A 20093-nucleotide genomic window follows, 5' to 3' on the forward strand; every position below is an offset into this window, starting at 1 on the left:
AGAGAAATATGGCTGGCGCGATGGTTGATTGGTAACTGTTCAAAATTTGCAAGCCATCGATCGCGAGTTTAATCTTGTCCAAATCAGTCTGAATTAGCTGGGCAAAGATATTACTCCCATTGCATCGGTAGAATAGAGAAGACTTCCTGTGTTGATCTGCTGTTAAATTCCACGAAACCAAAAGAACTCGTGCAGTGCAGACATGAGTGAAGTATACGGTTTCAGGCTTGTTAGATATCGAAATCATCAGACTGTGAATACAAAATATAACCTGATCTTATCCCATCACTACCACCATCACTACCTAGTCTAGATCTTAGACCGCTGTTAATCTCATCCTATTACTTAACACCATCAGCCAGTCTAGATCCAAGATCGCTGTTAGTCTCATCCCATCACTTAATACCATCACCCAGTGTTGATCCCAGAGCACTGTTAATCTCATTCCATCACTAACACCATCATAACCCCGTCTAGATCCAAGATCACATGTTTATCTCATCCAGTCACCAACACCATCATCACCCAGTCTAGATCCAAGATCACTGTTAATCTCAAACAATTACTAACACCATCATAACCCATCTAGATCCCAGATCACTGTTAATCTCATCCAATCGCTAACACCATCATAACCAAATCTAAATTCCACATCACTGTTAAACTCACATCAACACCATCACCCAGTCTAGATACCAGATCATTGTTAATCGCATCCGATCGCTGACACCATCATAACCCATTATATATCCTAGATCGCTCTTAATCTCATCCCATCACTAACACCATCATAACCCAGTCTAGATCCAACATCACTGTTAATCTCATCCCATCACTTAACACCATCACCATGTCTAGATCCCAGATCGTTGTTAAGCTTATCCAATCATTAACACCATTATAACCCAATCTAGATCCAATATCACTGTTAATCTCATCCAAGCCCTAACACCATCATAACCCGATATAGATTCCATACCACTGTTAAACTCATCTCAACATTTAACACTCTTACCCAAGTCTAGATCCCAGATCATTGTTAATCTCATCCAATCACTAACACTATCATCACCCAGTCTAGATCCTTGATCGCTGTTAAGCATTACGCAACATCAAAATTAACCCTTTCAACACAGAATCTGGACCAACGTTTTGAAAAGAACAGGACCTCAAGTTGACAAGCTGAATGTTAAATATGAAAGTTGTGTTAGAATAATAAACTGCAGGCCGAACGAGCATCTGTCAAATAAAAAAGTCATATAATACACCACACAGGTTGTGAGGACCAATGCCAAACTCGTGTAGTTTGAATGTATGTTCTGTAATCTTGCACATTAGATGCATGCTTGAGGAAACCATCTTGGCGATTAAGTCAAAGGGGGTTGTTGAATCAAATAAATGTGGACACCGAATCGTTTCTTTTCCAGCTAGCCACACAATCGGGCGCACGTGCGTAACGCCATAAAATCAAAATACCAACAATACAGTAAGTTCCAGGAGGCAAACATTACAGCCCGTTGATGGGGTTCGATACGTGTTCCAGTAAAAAGCAAAGTTAAATGTAGAATAGCACGTACATGATGCAGCACATTTCATAGTCATTGTATCTGTTACGTTAGTCCGATAATGGTACCCGTTTCTTGTTTCCAGATTATAGTGCCTGTATGCCAGTTTCAAATGAACTAAGCTCATTTATAGATCCATGTAGCCTGATTATTACAAAAGTGGGTCAGTGCGACGAATTAATCTCGAGGACATCCCTATTACGTGAAAGATATTTTGTTTTGGAGATCAGGTGTGGTGGGAAAAGTGACCGTTACTATCCATCTGACAATACGTAGATTCGTATGTCCGTCCGTTTCCAGAAATTCTTTAGTAAGATTGCGTAAAAACCGGTAAATGTAAACATGAAATTTGTTAGGTATGTTGATATGCATTTATAGGTGACCATATTAGACTTTCGTATTATTATAACCTTTTTCTCCCCGTACGTATTCACAAGGGTGCTTTCATTAGAGAGAGGCATCTTTCATACAAAAACAATTCTTTTAGTTGAGGCAGTATTGTACAGCTTGCAATTACAACACATGTACTTGACACGTGCATACCTCTTCTAGGGAAAAACTCGCATATACGACACACGTACTTTACTTGCATACCTTTTGAAGGGTGGAATTTTGTATATAAGATACGTACTTGACCAGTGCATACCTGTTGAAGGGTGGAACTTGCATGTACGATACGTACTTAACTCGTGCGTACCTTTTGAAGGGTGGAATGTGCATGTACGATACGTACTTGACTCGTGCGTACATTTTGAAGGGTGGAATTTGCATATACGACACACGTACTTGACTAGTGCATACTCCTTCACTTGTGAAACTCTCGTATACAATATAAGTATTGAGTCGTGCATACCTCTTTTAAAGTGAAACTTCACCAAGTACACGTTTTCCCCGTGGCCACTGAATTGAGAACTCGTTCCTGTCGAAAGTTACTGCTTCCATCCACAAACCTTTCTTCTTTTTTTTTCAAGTCATAATATTTTGTATGTATCACGAAAGGAAACCATGGACTTTTGTTATAAAAATGTGGTTTACATGAATATATTTTTAATGCCTATTTTTAAGTATTTCTTTTACTTAGTTTCACATTTTTATACACTTTTAAAAGAATTTTAACAAAGTTACTGTTTATCTTTTTTATTTAAATTTTTGGGGTGAGTTCGTGTCTTAAGGGAGTACTATTTACATTTATTTGGGAGGGCTTGTCTTGTAGGAAGGAGTACGTATTTACGTTTTTTCGGAAGGACTCGTCTTGTAGGAGTATGTATTTATTTTTATTTTGAAGAACTTGTATTGCAAAAGGTTTCAGCAATTTTTACAACTATATCTTAAAATATTTTTGGACATTTTTATCATTTTTATCAACCTTGTAAACACCGCTTGAAAAATCAGTGTCGCATATCATAAAATGTAACACGCCTCAGTTTACTTATGGTTAGATTGTCTAATCAAGTATCATGTCACTAAAGCAATATTTACCCTTGTAGATTAGTTATTGAAATTTTGGACTTAAAGTTTTTCATCTAAATTTGAGGTATGCATATTTTACAAGCACAAATCTAACTCTAAACATTATTAATGAGTCTATTTGTGGTCGTCCCTTGTAAAACATCGCTTCGACACACGTAGTTTTCAGGAAAAGGGAATTTAACAAAAACAAAATCTAAACTGTGCACATGGAAAAGAACTGATTCGGCCATCGGGGCAACTTACGATTTTATGTTCCCATATGGGTCTTTTCTCCATTAATTACGACTGTTAGGAATATCTTGGTTACATTATGGTAATTAAAAATATGTATACACGTTGAATCAATTGTCATTTTAATTTTTACTAGTTTCCAAACCTTTACCTAATAATTACAATAATATATGTACTCTTAGCAGTTAGAATATAGTTTCTCCTATACTTAATGTCATGTGATCAAAATGTAATGTATGGATGCCCAAGATAAGAACATACAGCCTAATTATTTTCATGCGTTAGTGTAGTATGTAGTAATTTGAATTTATATAAGTCCCTTGGCTTATGGAGCATAAATATGTCTTAAGGTGCTATGTGTAGTCACTTGAACTTATCTGTTTGCCCTGACTTGTATGCTTGTAGTTATCTTTATTAGTAATAAAAATCTTTCCGAAAATACGGAATCGTCTTATTCTTCACACAGTCACTGAAAGACACTTGTTCGTCTTATTATTCATACAGTTACAACAATATACACTTGTTCGTCTTATTCTTCAAGACACCTTTTTGTCATATTCTTCGTACAGTCACAGAAAGACACTTGTTCGTATTATTTTCTACACAATCATGTAAAGACTCTTGCTCGTCTTATTCTTCACACAGTCACAGAAAAGCATTCTTGTTCATCTTATTCATAGTCACAGAGACACACGTTCTTCCAAAAATATTGGTTTGCATCAATAATACACGCTAGATCCTCGTTTACTTTAGCTGAAGGGTTGAGACAATGCCTCTCTCACCAGATTAACATATATGAAGAAGAAAAAACGATAAACCAGTATCATGTAGGCTTGGGATCACAAAAGGCCAAACTCTACGAGGTGTATACTGTCGCTTGAGATTATCGAAATCTTTTTGACTTGAACCGAATAGCATCACCATGTTACAAATTAAACAACATAAAACATGACGTTCTAATAATTAAAACACAAACACGTCATATATGAGAAAAGATAAGGCAGCCATTCTGTACAAATAAAATGTTTTGATAGGAAAATGCCGTGATAATACGTATCTCAACATATTTTCCACAGTGTACGACTTCAATACGTTTTTTCGACTGAAGACTGGCTACAGTTAAAAAGTCTTGCTCGCTGGGGTAAAAAGGGCCGAAAATCCCCATTCTAATCGGCTGATTTCGATCTTCTGTATGCGAAAAATTCTCTCTCTCTCTCTCTCTCTCTCTCTCTCTCTCTCTCTCTCTCTATATATATATATATATATATATATATATATATATATATATATATATATATATATATATATATATATAATTCATCTAGAAAACTGATATAGAAGTCGTGGACACGTGCCTGCGTATTGAACGATTTAAAATAAGCTATGTTCGTGGACTTTAAACTTATTTGCGGTGTACTGATAATTCCTTTGATAAGACAATGTCCTGTCCAAACAAGACACAGTCCGGAAGGGGGTTGGTCAATGTCCTGTCCAAACAAGACACAGTCCGGAAGGGGGTTGGTCATGGGCTCATTTATTTTCACTGACAAAAATAAAGAAGGCAAAACCAGGAATGCCGTTTTTGTGATAAATTTTAATTATATGAATACTTTATATTTTTTGTTGATGATATCTTGTTATTGTTTTTATCATTTTGCTATTATGGAGAGAGAGAGAGAGAGTTTAGCTAGAAATCCAAGTTTGATGCAAGTAAACATATTTAAATTGTTTAAACATCATCTATCTCAATTTACTATGGAAAATATAGCTATTATCGACTTCCGATGTTTACGTACATGTCATACTTTGATGCAACATCATCGGTCAGTATGAATACATTTGAGTATAGGTTGGGGTGACATAAATAAATAATATAAATGTGCTTGGACAAGGAAGAACACGTGATACGAATATCAGGTGTAACCCAAGCACCTGTCAGATATATCCGATGGATATATAACAAGTCCCTCCAAAGGCCCGTCCCCTTGAGTGCTAAGATACACATACTATACCCTGTAATCGTATACTATGGAGGCAGTCTTGCTGGAGGGAGTAGGGTGTATGATAACGAAGGACTTTTTCGTTGGACTGAGATGTCAACTGCACGTGATTTTTATACTGAGTTAATAGATATTTTTCGGTATGTTTTTAGCACTAGTTATGGTACCTTACCGAGCTAGATGCAACTTAAGTTTGTGAAGAGGGGTTATCCAGGGTCGGGTGGGGGTGGGGGGGTATACTTACATACAAAGCCGACATAACAAATCGCTGAGAGACGGGGGGGGGGGAGGGAGGGTCTCATTATTTATCTCTGGTTTTAAACAGAGAATTGAAGGTGCTGACGACAAAGTTGGCATCTTATTTTTTGGTAAGTACTTACTACTTCAAAAATAATTTGTTCCGCGAAACGATGTGTCAAACAAGTTGTCGTTCAGTTTACATAAACTGTAATGCAGTCCAGGAAATATCGACGCGATAAATGGAGAGAAATGTGTGTGTGTGATATGGATTTTTAACGTAGCTTTAACAATATTTCAGTCATATCGCTACGATGTCTGCAGTGTGACAGTTTATAGTGATGTCTAGCACTGGGGCATCATGCCGCAGACATGTAGCATGATGTCCCACCCAGTCACATTATTCTGAAACCAGGCCAACCTGTCCTAACACTAACCTCTTAATGCTGAGCGCCAAGCGAGGCAACTGTTAGTACCATTTTTGTAAGTCTTTGGTATGAATCGGCCGGGGATCGAACCCACGACATTCCGCATCCGAGACGGACGCTCTAACCACTAGGCCACCGGAGCGACCGGAGCGGTACGACAGAAATGTAACTTCAGATAATTGAATATCCTTTTAGTAGCCTGTTGGAAAGTTTTGACAGCATTATATCTGATTTGTTTCTACACGATCTTGGTAACTTTTACCAACAGTCCTTGATAGACGAACACCTGGATAATTAATTTAATAATACCAGATTATATTACATCATTATTTGACTTATTTCTACACAATCTTGACTATCTCATCCATCAGTCTTTGATAACCTACGTGATCTTTGTTATCTCTACCAGCAGTCTTTGATATCCTTCGTGATCTTTGTTATCTCTACTAGCAGTCTTTGATATCCTACGTGATCTTTGTTATCTCTACTAGCAGTCTTTGATAGCCTACGTGATCTTTGTTATCTCTACTTGCAGTCTTTGATAGAGTAGACGATTTTTGTTCCAGTGGTTCTTGATAGGCGAGCGTGAGGCGGATTAATTTGAATATACCAGATTACTTCTGCGAAAGCATGGCATGCAATATAATTTTAACCTAATTACTGCATTATATTGTGTGAAATACTAGTACTGAAACTCCCGTGAACCTTGCCTCATTGCTACTGTACTCCTATGCATACGTTGTAATATAAGAAATTATACATTTTGTTTTTCTAGACTTTTTCAGTTTTGTAAGATTATATTGATCATTTGAAGACTTGTATTTCGAGTCATCAACATAATATTCAAAGCCTTAACATACGTTGTTCTAATATTCCTATACAATTTGGGCCATACCTTGAAATTCTAATCCGTGTCGTTGTAAATATAAAACAATTATGCAAATAGCGGTGACAGAAACGGGTAATGGTTTTATTATTTATGTAATGTAAGCTGTCGTCACAAATGTGGTCGTAATCAGAATAAAGAGGATTTCAAATGGAACTGTTCCAAATGAAAAGCGAACTAGCCTTAAGTCGACGTCGGTTAAGTTTTAAAATAATCCATAATCTGTTTGTATAATGTGGACACTAATCTTCGCTGACCAAGGGTCATAAAAATACATGTTGTTCCACCTAGACCAAGAACTAAATGGATGGATGATTCTTGGCAAATTAATATTTTAGTTGGTCAAAACAGACAAAACCATTTTGAAAAGAAGTAAATAAAAGAACTTAGCACTACATTGCAAGGGTATGTTAGCGAATTTGTATGTATTTCTAAAACAACAGACAGACAGACAGACATATTCGAAACAAAGTCATCGTATCTATGTGTATGACATGGTTATTCTTTTTAATATTAAGAAAGTTAATGTAGCCAAGGATACTTGCAATTTTAAAAATGGAGCCGATGAAGTTCATGCATTTGGCTTATTATGGAATAGACACAGTGACCAGTGGAAATACTAGACCTAGTAAAAGACAAGCTAAACACTACCCTTAGCAAGGAATATATTTAGACCAGTGGAAACACTAGGCTTAGTAAAAGACAAGCTAAACACTACCCTTAGCAAAGAACAGATCTAGACCAGTGGAAAGACTAGAGTTAGTAAAGACAAGCTAAACACCACCCTCAGCAAGGAATAGATCTAGATCAGTGGAAACACTAGGCTTAGTAAAATACAAGCTAAACACCACCCTCAGCAAGGAATAGATCTAGATCAGTGGGAACACTAGGCTTAGTAAAAGACAAGTTAAACACCACCCTCAGCAAGGAACAGATCTAGACCATTGGAAACACTAGGCTTAGTAAAAGACAAGCTAAACACTACACTACAACCATGCCCTATGCTGGATGTATTTCTTGATAAACAAAACATCATTTCATAATATCGATCACCAGAACTGTAGTTATAAATACAGCATATACATAATATCATGACCTAACATGAACATGTTTGCAGATAGGTGTGGTCACGCTGCAGATTGTACCTTACCACATACCAACAGAGTTATATTTCTTGTACAATCTATGTGGTTAAGACACACACACACACACATATCCAAACCACATTTTGTATCGAAATTGAATATGTATGTTTATTTTTTAAAATTAAAAATGAAAATAAAGAAACATATAGGATATAAAAAAATTCAAACTTTGTAGTAAAAGAGAAACAAACGACCGTAATTGCTTCTAAATGCGCCATCTTTATTCGTTGATAACTCGCACCTTTTAATAACAGCATGGACAACATAGACACAATATTCCCGTCGCATAAAGTTATCAGAATCTATGCTGTTCACTTGCATAATGTAATATAAACATCATAGACCGTTATCTCCCAAACACTGTATGTAATATCATAGTTATATCTATCTTGTCCTCTGTTGGACACGAGTTATACTGAGTATTCGGTAATGTCATAGATAAATCTATCTTGTCCTCTGTTGGACACGAGTTATACATGAGTATTAGGTAATGATATAGATATATATTTTGTCCTCTATTGAAAACGTGTTGTAAATGAGAATTATGTAACGGCATAAATGTATCTAAATTTTTTGTTTGTTTGATTTTTTTACGCGTGTTATACGGAAGCAGCGACGGTAACAAATCGATTCAGACAAGAGTAACGACGGTCTCTGTTTACAGCTACGCCCTGGTGACACATTTACATCATCGTGCAGATGTATTGATTGCCGTCGCCAGGTAAACTGTTCCGGCATCAATAGAGAAACCCAATACAAGTAATTATAATTTTCATCAGGAATTTTGATAATAAATTTTAAGTTCAAACGAACTACGTTTGTATATGACCATGACTATATTACGGTCTTGCCTCCAACACCATCCCCTCAGCTTCAACTTTGGGTCAAAATATTTTGATTCAGGCCGCGTGAGCTGGAATTTTATCCAAATTTACAGCTGACTGCAATCTTCAGATATAATTCTCGCGCTAGACTGTAAACGAACAACCAGCTACTGTTTTGAATGTTACTTACTGTCATAAAGTTTTAAAATCATACAGCAATTTGTACGAGAGAGTGAGTTTAATGAATGTCAATGCCATTCAAAGGAAACATCTGGTACGGAGTCAGAGTAGTGAAGGGGGATATTATAGGGTCTATGGGACTTATCATTAAAAATACCCTTGGGACAATATAGGGTCTATGTAAATTTAACATGGAGAAAAATCGTGGGACAATATAGGGTCTATGGGAATTAACATGGCCAAAAACCTATGGGACTGTATAGGGTCTATGTATATTTAACATGGCCAAAAAACCCTTGGGACTGTATAGGGTCTATGTAAAATTGAAACAGGGAGGGTCTCTATTTTTTTTATATTTTTAAAAAAAAAAATAAAAAAGGGGTAGGCAATGGAAAGACTATCTCTTTTCGAGAAATATGGCTGGCCCTGAAAAGGGCCTTTGGGTTTTTTCTTCTTCTTTTAACTTCTTAACTTCTTCCACCATCCTCTTATTTTGTCCATCATTCCTTTCTTCTTTTTCTTTTCTGTTTCCGGCAGCCAGTCCGGGTGGCCCATGGCCCGGAACTTCTCTTGGATTTTCATCCAGTTTGTGTTCAGTTTTTCGAATTCATCCCTTTCTTTTCTATTTTCTTCTTCTTTTCTTTCCTTTGACCACTTTTCTTTGATCTTCTTGACCTCTTCGGTCAGCACATTCCTCATTAGTTCTTCAGCTTTCTTAAGCTTTTCTAACCCCCACTTCGCGAAACACCAATCTGTCCATTCTACAATGTCTTCTAGAAAGCACCTTGCACTCGTCACATGATCTATCGCTTCTTTTAACTTACCCACTTTGACATACGGTGGGTTAATTAAACCTCTGATTCTCTTCTCCTCATCTTCTATCATTTCTTTTGCAATATTTACGGATAAGTGGAGGCTGGTTACTTGTCTTGAGACAAAGTCTTTTGTCACTGCATACCTCCATTCCTGTTCAACCCTTTCTACTACACTCAATCCATCCACCATCCAATACCAACTTCCCATAAGATCGTTGTATAAAGCTGAAGCTGCTGGCATCTTCTTGTTTGCTTATTCCGTAGAATGGGTTCCAATGGCCAACACTGTTAGTTTTATACTGAAAGCGCGTACGTGAAGGAAAACATCCCCCTAAAACATAAAATGGTTAGTTAGTTAGTTAGTTGGATTATAGTGGTTTTCGTTCTTTTGAACATGTACCACTTTTTTATTCACGCACTGCGTGATTTTTAATTACTCCTGGGGGAAGGAAAAGGAGCCTCATCCCCCAGGCTTTTATGTACTCAAAGAGTACTTTTTAATTTAGCCACTCAGGTGTAGGACTAACTAGTCCTTAACAACCTGACTGAAAGGCTAATAGACATGAGTGGGAATAGTCACACCACACACTCGTGTTTCTTAGTTGGATTGAAATGCCCCAGGTGTCAAACCAAGCAGTATGTGACTCCCGCCACGATTGGTCGGCAGCGATGAGGTCACATTAGGACACCCGGTCTTGTGGCATTGACGAAGTGGCCCGCTTTTTTGATATCATCAATTGCCTTTCCCAGTCCGATATTCCGGTAGACAGAGCCTTCCTTTTTTCCACTCTGTTTAGGTGGTGCAGGTTCATCAGCTTCATCGCCGCTGGATGATGATACTTCCAGGGCCGCTGCCAGCGTGGAAGTTTCAAATTCTTCAGTGTCGTCTGCCAACATTGCCTGGATTTGGCTGAGTATGTTAGTAGAAATAGCTGTGGAAGCTTGATTTAAAAGTTCAGCCAGATGTTGTTTAAGAGACAAGGAGACGGTTAGGAGTATTTTTTTTTTTTTTTTTTGTTTTTTTTTTGTTTTTTTTTTTTTTGTTTTCTTTTTTTTTTTTATTCATCAATTCCTTATTTATTTTGATTCCCTATCTTATTGGTTTGGAATGAAAACTTGTTTTTATGGTTGTTTGTATGTTATTATGGAGTCCTGTTTTAATTAATTCCTATTTTCCTATTTTAATTTTTTGTGGCCTTAATTGGTTTTTATTATTCGGGGTATGAACGGCTGTGTCAGTTTGTGAACCTACGAGACCTAGCAGGCCGTCATAATTCCCAAACAGTGATTTTGTAATATTCGTCCTTAACTGGTTTTTATTATTCGGGCTATGAACGGCTGTGTCAGTCTGTGAACCCACGAGACCGAGCCGGCCGTCATAATTCCCAAACAGTGATTTGTTATATTTTTAACTGGTCTTTGATTTACTTTCTTAGATTTTTTTGAGTAGATTGGATTCGTGTATAAAACTTATGATATTTTTGAATGTTAGATTAATATTGGGGTTTGTGTTCATCAAGAATTCTGGGTATGTTGTAGGGGATCCAATTTTATGCTGTTTAACTTTAAACTTAGCCCTTTCTTTTTCAAGTGTATGGCAGTTGTTAAAAATATGCTCTATGTCTTCTGGGACCCTGCAGTGGTAGCAGTTAGGGTTATGTGGTTGTGGTCCTATGTACTGTCCGAAGCTGTTAGCCAGCCTGGTTTTGCCCGTGAGTATTCTATTTATGAATTTTTGTTCACTGCCTTTTGTTTTGGGTGGTTTCCTATTTCTACATACTTCTTTAATGATGGTTTTTAGTTTCCTGCCTTGAGTGCTTGTGTTCCATAATTCCTGCCATTTATTATCAATGAGGGTTTTAGATATGCTATTGAGTTCGCATATGCTATAATCTAGGTTGATGTGAGTGGTTTCGTTTAGTTTTTGTTTAGCTGTTATATCTGCCATATCGTTACCTGGTATGTTAATATGGGATGGTATCCACATAAATTCTACTTGTAAGTTATTATTGTTCAGTATTTTTAACAATAAATTGGTTTGCCTAAGATAGTTTTCTCTTGATTTGGTGTTGTTATTAAGTATTGAGTTTATGACGCTTAGCGAGTCACTTATTATTACCGCTTGGGGTATTTTGTTCTCTTTGATCCATTTGAGTGCTTCAAGTATGGCCCAGAATTCAGCTGTGTATATAGAGCAGAGGTTAGGTAGTCTTCTTCCTACTTTAATGTTAAGTTCGGGGATTACGTAAGCTGCTGCTGTTCTGGGTGGTTCTGTAATTTTGGATCCATCAGTGTAAATCTTAATGTAGTTGCAATATTTTGAGTTGATTTCTTCTGTACAGATTGTGTTTAGTTTGAGTTCCTGTTCGTTTTTATTGCCATATTTCGTAATGAGGGTGTTAACTGTGGGGTTGATATTTATCCATGGTTCTTTGTCATAGTGATTTGCAATTTCTGCTTGGAGTTTGTCTATAGGAAGTTGTTCAACTAATTGATGGACTAATTTCCCTGCTGGTATGTTTTGTGATAATTTAGTTCTAAAAGGTATGTTGCATTTATTTATAGCTAGCCGGGTGGGGTGTGTGTCGGGGTGTGTTGTTAGCCTGGCTGCATATCTGAGGGTGAGTTCTTGTCTTCTAAGGTGGAGCGGCAGTTCTCCAGTTAAGATTTGAAGTTCCACTAGTGATGTGGATGGTAGTGCACCAGTGCAAATAATTAGGGCCTTTCTTTGTATGCTATCTAGTTTTTTGAGGTTATTTTGCGGTGCCGAGTTGTAAATTTGGCATCCGTAATCTAGTTTAGATCTAATTAACGATTTATATAAAGCTAGTAAGGTTTCTTGATTGGATCCCCAGGTGGTTCCTTTAAGGGTTGTAAGGAGGTTAAGGTCTTTATTACACCTTTTGACTAGTTCGTTTATGTGGTGTCCCCAGTTTAGCTTGGAGTCATAATGCATTCCTAAAAATCGTGCTACATTTACGAATTTAATTTCTTGATTTTGGATGGTGAGTTTGGGAAACTGATTTTGTAATTTACGTTTGGTGGTGAATAATACTGCTATGGTTTTTTCATGGGATATTTTGAAACCCCATTTATCAGCCCATTTCCCTATTTTGTTTAAACTTGTTTGAATATCGCTGATTACTTTGTGGTTGGAAGGGTTTCCTGCTCTCCATAATCCACTATCATCAGCAAATTGTGAGAGTTCAATTAGTTTTGATGTTAAGTTGGTGTCCAAGTCATTAATCATGATGTTGAAAAGGGTTGGGCTGAGTACGCTCCCTTGTGGTGTACCGTTTTCAAGTGTGTGTGGTTCAGAGTAGGTGTCGCCGACTCTGGTTGATATTTTACGGTCAGCGAGGAAGTTTTCAATGAATTTAAACATTCGACCTGTGATGGCGTAGTGGTTGAGTTTGGCTAATAAGCCTTTGGTCCATACAAGGTCGAATGCCTTTTCGAGGTCAATAAATACTGCAATTAAATTCCTATCAGCTTTGCGTTTGGAGTTGAACGCCAATTTAATTGCGGTTTCTAATCGTATTAGTTGATCCGTGGTGGATCTTTTGTTTCTAAATCCGCATTGATTATCGGAGATTAAATTATTGCTCTCTAGGTGGTGTTTGAGTCGGTTGGTGACTATGGTTTCCATGATCTTACAAATGTTGTTTGTTAGGGAAATGGGTCTGTAGGAGCTAATATCGTTAGGGTCTTTTCCTTGCTTGGGTATTGGAATTACTATTGCGTGTTTCCATTTATCGGGTAGTTTGCCTGAGGTCCATATTTGGTTTAGTAATTTAATAATTGTTTGTTTAATGTTATTTGGGATATTTTTGTATATTGTGTATCCTATTTGATCTTCCCCTGGGCTAGTTTCGTTTTTGGTTTTCAATGCTAGGTCCCATTCGTAAGTTGTAATGTCTTTATTTAGGTTCGAGACTTTGGGACCGAGGTCTTTAAAGAGATTACTATGGGTTCTTTCTACTTTGTCCCTATGTAATTGAAATGCTGGGGTGTGGTTGGTGTTGCTACTCATATCTGAGAAATGCTGAGCTAGTCGGTCAGCCTTTTCTTTATTAGTAATGGCTCCAGCTATTTTTGGAGTGGTGTTAGTTGTCTTTCCTCTAATTGATCTAATCTTATCCCAGACTTGTTTGGTACTAGTTGTGATATTGATATTCGTGCAGTAATTATGCCAAGTTGATTCCTTTGCCTGTTTAATTATGTTTTTAAGGTTTTTCTCCTTTTGTTTATATATAGTGAAATCAATAGAGTTTTTAGTGCGTTTGAATTTATTGAGGGCTTTTTTCTTATCACTGATGGCTTGTTTGCATTCATCATTCCACCATGGGACTCCTTGTTTATGTGGGTTACCACTGGTTTTGGGTATGTTAGTGGTGGCTGCCTTTAGTATGGTATCAATCAGGTCTTCGTAATATTTATTAATATTATCATTTTCTATGTTTTTGGTGTCTATTTTGCTTAGTGTTTCATTAAATGAGGTCCAATCTGCTTTTGAATATATCCATCTAGGGGTTCTTTTTAGCGAGTTGTATTGGACCGTCATCTGCAGGGTGACTATTACTGGAAAGTGGTCACTGCCCAAGGGGTCAGTTTGATCCACTCTCCAGTCCGCCACCTGGGTTATTGATGGCGAGCAAATGGTGAGGTCGATGGCGGACATGAGACCGTTTTCTGGGTTAAGGCGTGTTTTTGTACCGTCATTTAAAATGGCTAAGTTAGATTCTGCGGTCCATTCTTCAATCAATTTGCCTCTTTTGTCCGTCACACCGCCCCCCCCATAGCTCGTTATGGGCATTGAAATCTCCACAGATGACGATCTGATTTACTCGTTTGTGATCATTTATTTGTTTGTAAGTAATTAAGTTAGCTGTGCCTGATGTTCCCCCTGGGTCATAAATATTGAATATTTGTATTTGACCCTTGCCTGTATGAATTATGAGGGACTGAATTTCGAATGCTTCGTTGCTACCTGGGGTTGGTGTTATGGTTATTGTTGTTACATTCGGGATGTTATCTGCTATATAGATGGCTAAACCCCCACCTCCTTGTCCCGTGGTTCGATTTTTGAAGTGACCTGGGGCATATCCTGGGAGTTTGGGTATTTGTTTGGTTCTACTTGTTATTTTTGTTTCTTGAATGCATATAATATCTGGTTTGTGTTCTAAGCTTTGTAATTTGGCTTTGAGTTCACTGATATTACTTATTAAGCCTCTAGCATTCCATTGCCATATTATAATGTTCCGGTTTGTTGTATAATCCATTATTGGGGTGGTCATTTATTGATTCTTTTGTGTTGAGGGTTATTATGTTAACTTCAAATTTGATTCGATTTTGCTTATTATGCTTATTATCTGTGTTATTTTATCCACGATGTAGTGGTGGTTGTTGATAAGTTCGGCTTTGATCTCTGTGAGTAACTTTTCTATTGTCGGGTTTGACAGTGATTTGTTTTTGGTGTTAGTGTTATCTGATTCTTCGGGGTGGAGTTGTGAGTCTTTGTGGGATTTGATTAAGAATGTATCTTGTTTATTTAATCTTGTTTGATCTTGTTTGACCTTGTTTGACCTTGGTAGGTTGGGTGTTTGGGCTGTGGTTGCTTCAGTTGCTGGTTTGTTTGGGGTCATGATGTGGTAATTTTTATTACTGGGGGTTAGTTTTTTCGCCGCATGATACGGGATTTGCTTGTTGTTCATGATATCTATGGTTTGATATTCCTTGATAGTGTTGGGGCATTCGTGGGATTTAGGTAGGTGCGGGCCCCTGCAGTTGGTACATTTGGGTGTGGTTCTACAACATACATCTTTGTGGTTTCCCCCACATTTGTAGCATAGTTGGGTATATCTACATCTGTTAGAGAAATGTCCCCAGTGTTGGCAGTTGCTGCAGAACCTGGGTTTGTTTATGTATGTCTCAAGGCGGTGGCGTGCCCCAGAGTGATCTAGTCTTATCATGGTTGAGAGTGGAGAATTTGATTCTAGTATCGCTGTATTGGTTTCCTGTCCTAAATGATTTTTGAGTTTATACGCCCTATTTATGGGGTTACCACTGTCTTTGAGTTTGGCAGTGAGGGTTTCATTGTTTATCCCTTTATTTTGTCCTGTGAGTTTTAGAACTGCTTTAAATGTGGGGGTGTTCGTGCGGGAGTATGTGGCTAAGTCATTTGTTCGTGTGTTATTGTTTATTGCCATGAGGGTCTGGTTGCTATTGTGTGTTTTGGTTATTATGTTCTTTGTCCCTATTTGTTTGTGTCTTTCGACGTTAACCCTAATGTTGTTAATAATTTCAATTTCTAGGAATTTGGCCATTTGACTGCGAGTGCTGCAGTGTACTATTATGTATCTTGTGTTTGGCCTAAATATTTTGAATTGTCCTTGATGAACCCTAAGGAGGGCCTGTGTGAGACTGTTAACAGTTAAGTTTATCAGTTTATTGGAGTTGCTACTGATATAAAGTGTGTGTTCTATGGGGTGGTATGAAAATTTGGTCTGTTTCTTTGGTTCTTTGTGGGGGTGTGAGTTTGAATTATTTTGGGGGGCAGGTTTGTTCTTGGTAAACATGGGTCCCTTCCCTTTACCCTTGCCATCCCACACGTTAGGTTTTGATTTAGTGGTTGGGTTAGCTTGTGTTTTGTTTCGGCTGCTGAGTAATTGTTCTTCAGTTAAGGGTTTTGATGGTCCAGGGGTCTGACTGTTAGGTTTTGATTTAGTGGTTGGGTTAGCTTGTGTTTTGTTTCGGCTGCTGAGTAATTGTTCTTCAGTTAAGGGTTTTGATGGTCCAGGGGTCTGACTGTTATGATATTTCGGTTTGTTGTTACTGATATGAATGGGTGGAGTTATCGTTACCATGGGCCCCATTTTGGGTGTAGTTTTTCCTTTGTTACATGAGTTGGGCCCTATTTTCGGTGGGTTTCTTATTATCATGGCTATATGTTTTTTTTCCGGGGATTGTGCAATGACCATGTATTTGGGGGTGGGTGGCTGGTCTTGTTTTTGGAGTGGCGATATTGGTGTTTCTATAGGTATTGTATCATCCAGGTCCTTGTTTGCCGATGGATCTAGTAAGTTTTTGAAACTTACAGTTGAGTTGATACTTAAGTCGGCTGCTGATATTTGAATTAGTTCATTTCTCTCAGGGGTGGTTAGATGCGGTGTTGTTAAATCTTTCCTTTCAGGAGTGGATGAGAAGTTGAGATTCTTCTCGCAAAGTTCAAGGTGCTTGGAGTTTTCACTGAGATCCAATTTCCCCGTGATTATTTGCGGGTTTGGTGTCATAGGGGTGGGAGGTTTATGTGATTTCATTTCCTTTTCAAGCCTATTGTTTCTCAGAATTTGTTTTCTAGTGTTAAAGTTAAGTTTGTTTGTGATTGATTGAGACATTCCTACTTTGGTTTTGAATAAGGTTTAGGTTACTTATTGTTGTTAATAGTGGTTGTGGTTATGAAGAAACAATGAGAGATGAGATTCTGTTACGTTCCGTGAATCGGAAAATCTCACAGCGGTTAGCTTGTGCTTGTAATTTGTGAGATTCTGACCAGGCGTGGTATCAGTGTGTTTCCTAGTGCCTGTTTTCGGGAACAGTGCTAACAGCTAGAGTTGTTATTATAAGAAAAAGGTAGTGGTTAGTTGTGTAATTTGTCGAATTTATTCTCTATGATTGAAAATCACACAATGATATTTGGTGCTTGTATCATGTGTGGGTTCAATCCAGTCGGTTCTAGTATGTTTCTTAGAGACTGTTTAAGAGAATAGGCGGCAAATTGAGTAGATACGGAATTTAGTACAAGTAAGGTAAAATATATTATAGTGAGATGTAAACAGCATAGAGTTTTAATTGCCCGCAGGCTTAGTAATTTTCCTACCTTGTACTAAAGTACTTAGCTTTTATACGAGGTGGTATGATCCAAAATGGCTGCGTGGCGGGCTGCTTGGCTGGATTTCCTTTGTCTGATATATTACTATCTTACTGCGTGTTCCTATCGTTCCTTTGTGAGAGTTCCTTAGATCTGTGCAATTCCTTTGTTCACGGCTTGCCGGGTTGCTAATCGTTTCCTCTTCTTAGCATTATTTCTTTGCACAAGTTGTCCTGTTCCTTTTTTCTATATTAATTGGTGTTGGTGGTGGCCGCACTCAGTAGAAATTTTAAAATTATACACCAAGCCGGTTTTAAACAGTAAACAAGTCAAGCAAATTCAGAGATAGTTTTCAAACTTGACATAAAATGGATCTTACCTAGATCATGACCGAACAACGCGCGGACGTGAAGGAAAACATCCCCTACTTTTTCATTTCATATAATAAAACCCTGACTATACTCTTCACATACGCTAAGAAACAATAAAGAAACCCATAATCTACTATTCGCACAAACATACCTTTACTCTTACAAACACAAACACATACCCTCACATTTTTTAAAAAAAGAGTTAGTGTTTATATACACACTACTCTACATACGCACATTGGCAAATCGATAGTTATTTCTTTTCTAGAGTATTGGGTAGCCCTGAAAAGGGCTGATGGTTTTTTTGAACTCCTGATGCACCTATCTAATGGTTGCACTTTCCTGGCCTGGCGCCACACACGCATCTTCTTCCCCAGTCTTCTTTCACCTTTCTTCTGGGGAGCGCAGAGGGAGGATGATTCGCTTCAACACCCCAATCCTCTGTCTCGGGAATATTGAACGACATCCTCTCTTCTCTTTTCTTTTCCTCTTCTTCCCTCTCTCTTCTCTCCTCCTCTTCTTTCTTCATTCTTGCTTCTTCTACGATAGCCTCCGCTGATAGTTCGTTTACTATGCGCCTGGCATATTCCAGGTGCATCTGGAGTTCTAGCAGCTTCACAATCCTTGTATTCATTGTCTTGCTGTTAACAGGTCGACGATGGGCCCAACTGACGATTAGTTTTTAATTTATACTGAAAGCGCGGACGTGAAGGAAAACATCCCCCTAAAAACATAAAATTCATCTTACCTAGATCATGACCAAAAAACAACAACGCGCGGACCTAAAAGAAACACTCACTCACTTTTTTATGCTACCCATCACTATTGTAAAAATTTTTATAAATCACTTCAATAGACTATCCACATAAGGAAATCAATCCAATCTAACCCCAAATATACACCTCAAACACCAAAAAGACATAATTTTAATCTACTATCCACACCAACCTACTTTATCACTTACAAACACACAATCTTATACACAAACACATACCCTCACAATTTTTTATAAAAGAGTTAGTGTTTATTTTCACACTACTCTACCTACACACATTGGCAAATCGATTGTCATTTCTTTTCTAGAGTATTGGGTAGCCCTGAAAAAGGCTGTTTTTTTTTTGTTTGCTATGGCATTCTTTTTTAGTTTCTAAGAATGCGATGTCCTCTGAGGATAGACTTTCTGGCGATAGGTCTGCTTCTTCGGAAAGAGAAGAAGAACTCTTTGGTGTCGATACGACAATCGACAAAGCCTCTGTCAGCTTCAGGTTGTTGCTGCTGCTGTTGTTGCTGTTGCTGCTGTTGCTGCTGTCTCTGAAGTCTGTACTTCTCTGTCCATTCTTCTTTCTCCCTGTTCATTTCTTCTCTGAAGAGCTCTTCTATCAGGTCTTCAGTGATTTTTAACATTCTCACATTCTCTATTTCTTCTGGCTTCGGTATCAGACTGTGTCTGACCCTATGCAAATTCACGTAGGCTTCGTTGAGCTTAGCTAGTTTGGAGCACATCTTCTTAGGAGGATGAGTCGACAATGGATGGTTAGACTGGGAACAAACCGGTTCGTAAAGTCAAAGCGCGGACGTGAAGGAAAACATCCCCCACACGGTTTTTCGAGCCGCAACGTTCATGAGAGGGATAGTAAGAAATGAAAGAGCATCAATCCAACATTCTTATAGCTAAACAAAAGACAAAAGCATTTTTTCAAAACACAACATTTTTTATTCAAAAATCACTTAACACTAAACAACAACTCTAACATTTTTAACAATATAACATCAAACAATTTTTTTCAAATCACAAACATTTTTTTCTCAATTTACAACCTACTTTAAACAGGGCTGACAACGTTGTGAATGAAATTGTGATTTCCACTGTTGGAAATCATTAGGCCATTGATGGACACTACGTTTCCTAGCTTGAGACAAAAGATAAGCATAATGGTCACAAAACCATCGATCTACTTTCACATCGTTTCTAGAAGAAGAACGAGGATCGAAATGAGTCACTAAATGTTCTAAGGAATAGCCCAGGCTGCGATGATGCAGAAAATACACACAGTACTGTCCGCACACCAAG

Source organism: Sinohyriopsis cumingii, unplaced genomic scaffold (assembly GCF_028554795.1).
Source record: "Sinohyriopsis cumingii isolate HCF-2022 unplaced genomic scaffold, ASM2855479v2 utg000127l, whole genome shotgun sequence".
Classification (NCBI taxonomy): Eukaryota; Metazoa; Mollusca; class Bivalvia; order Unionida; family Unionidae; genus Sinohyriopsis; species Sinohyriopsis cumingii.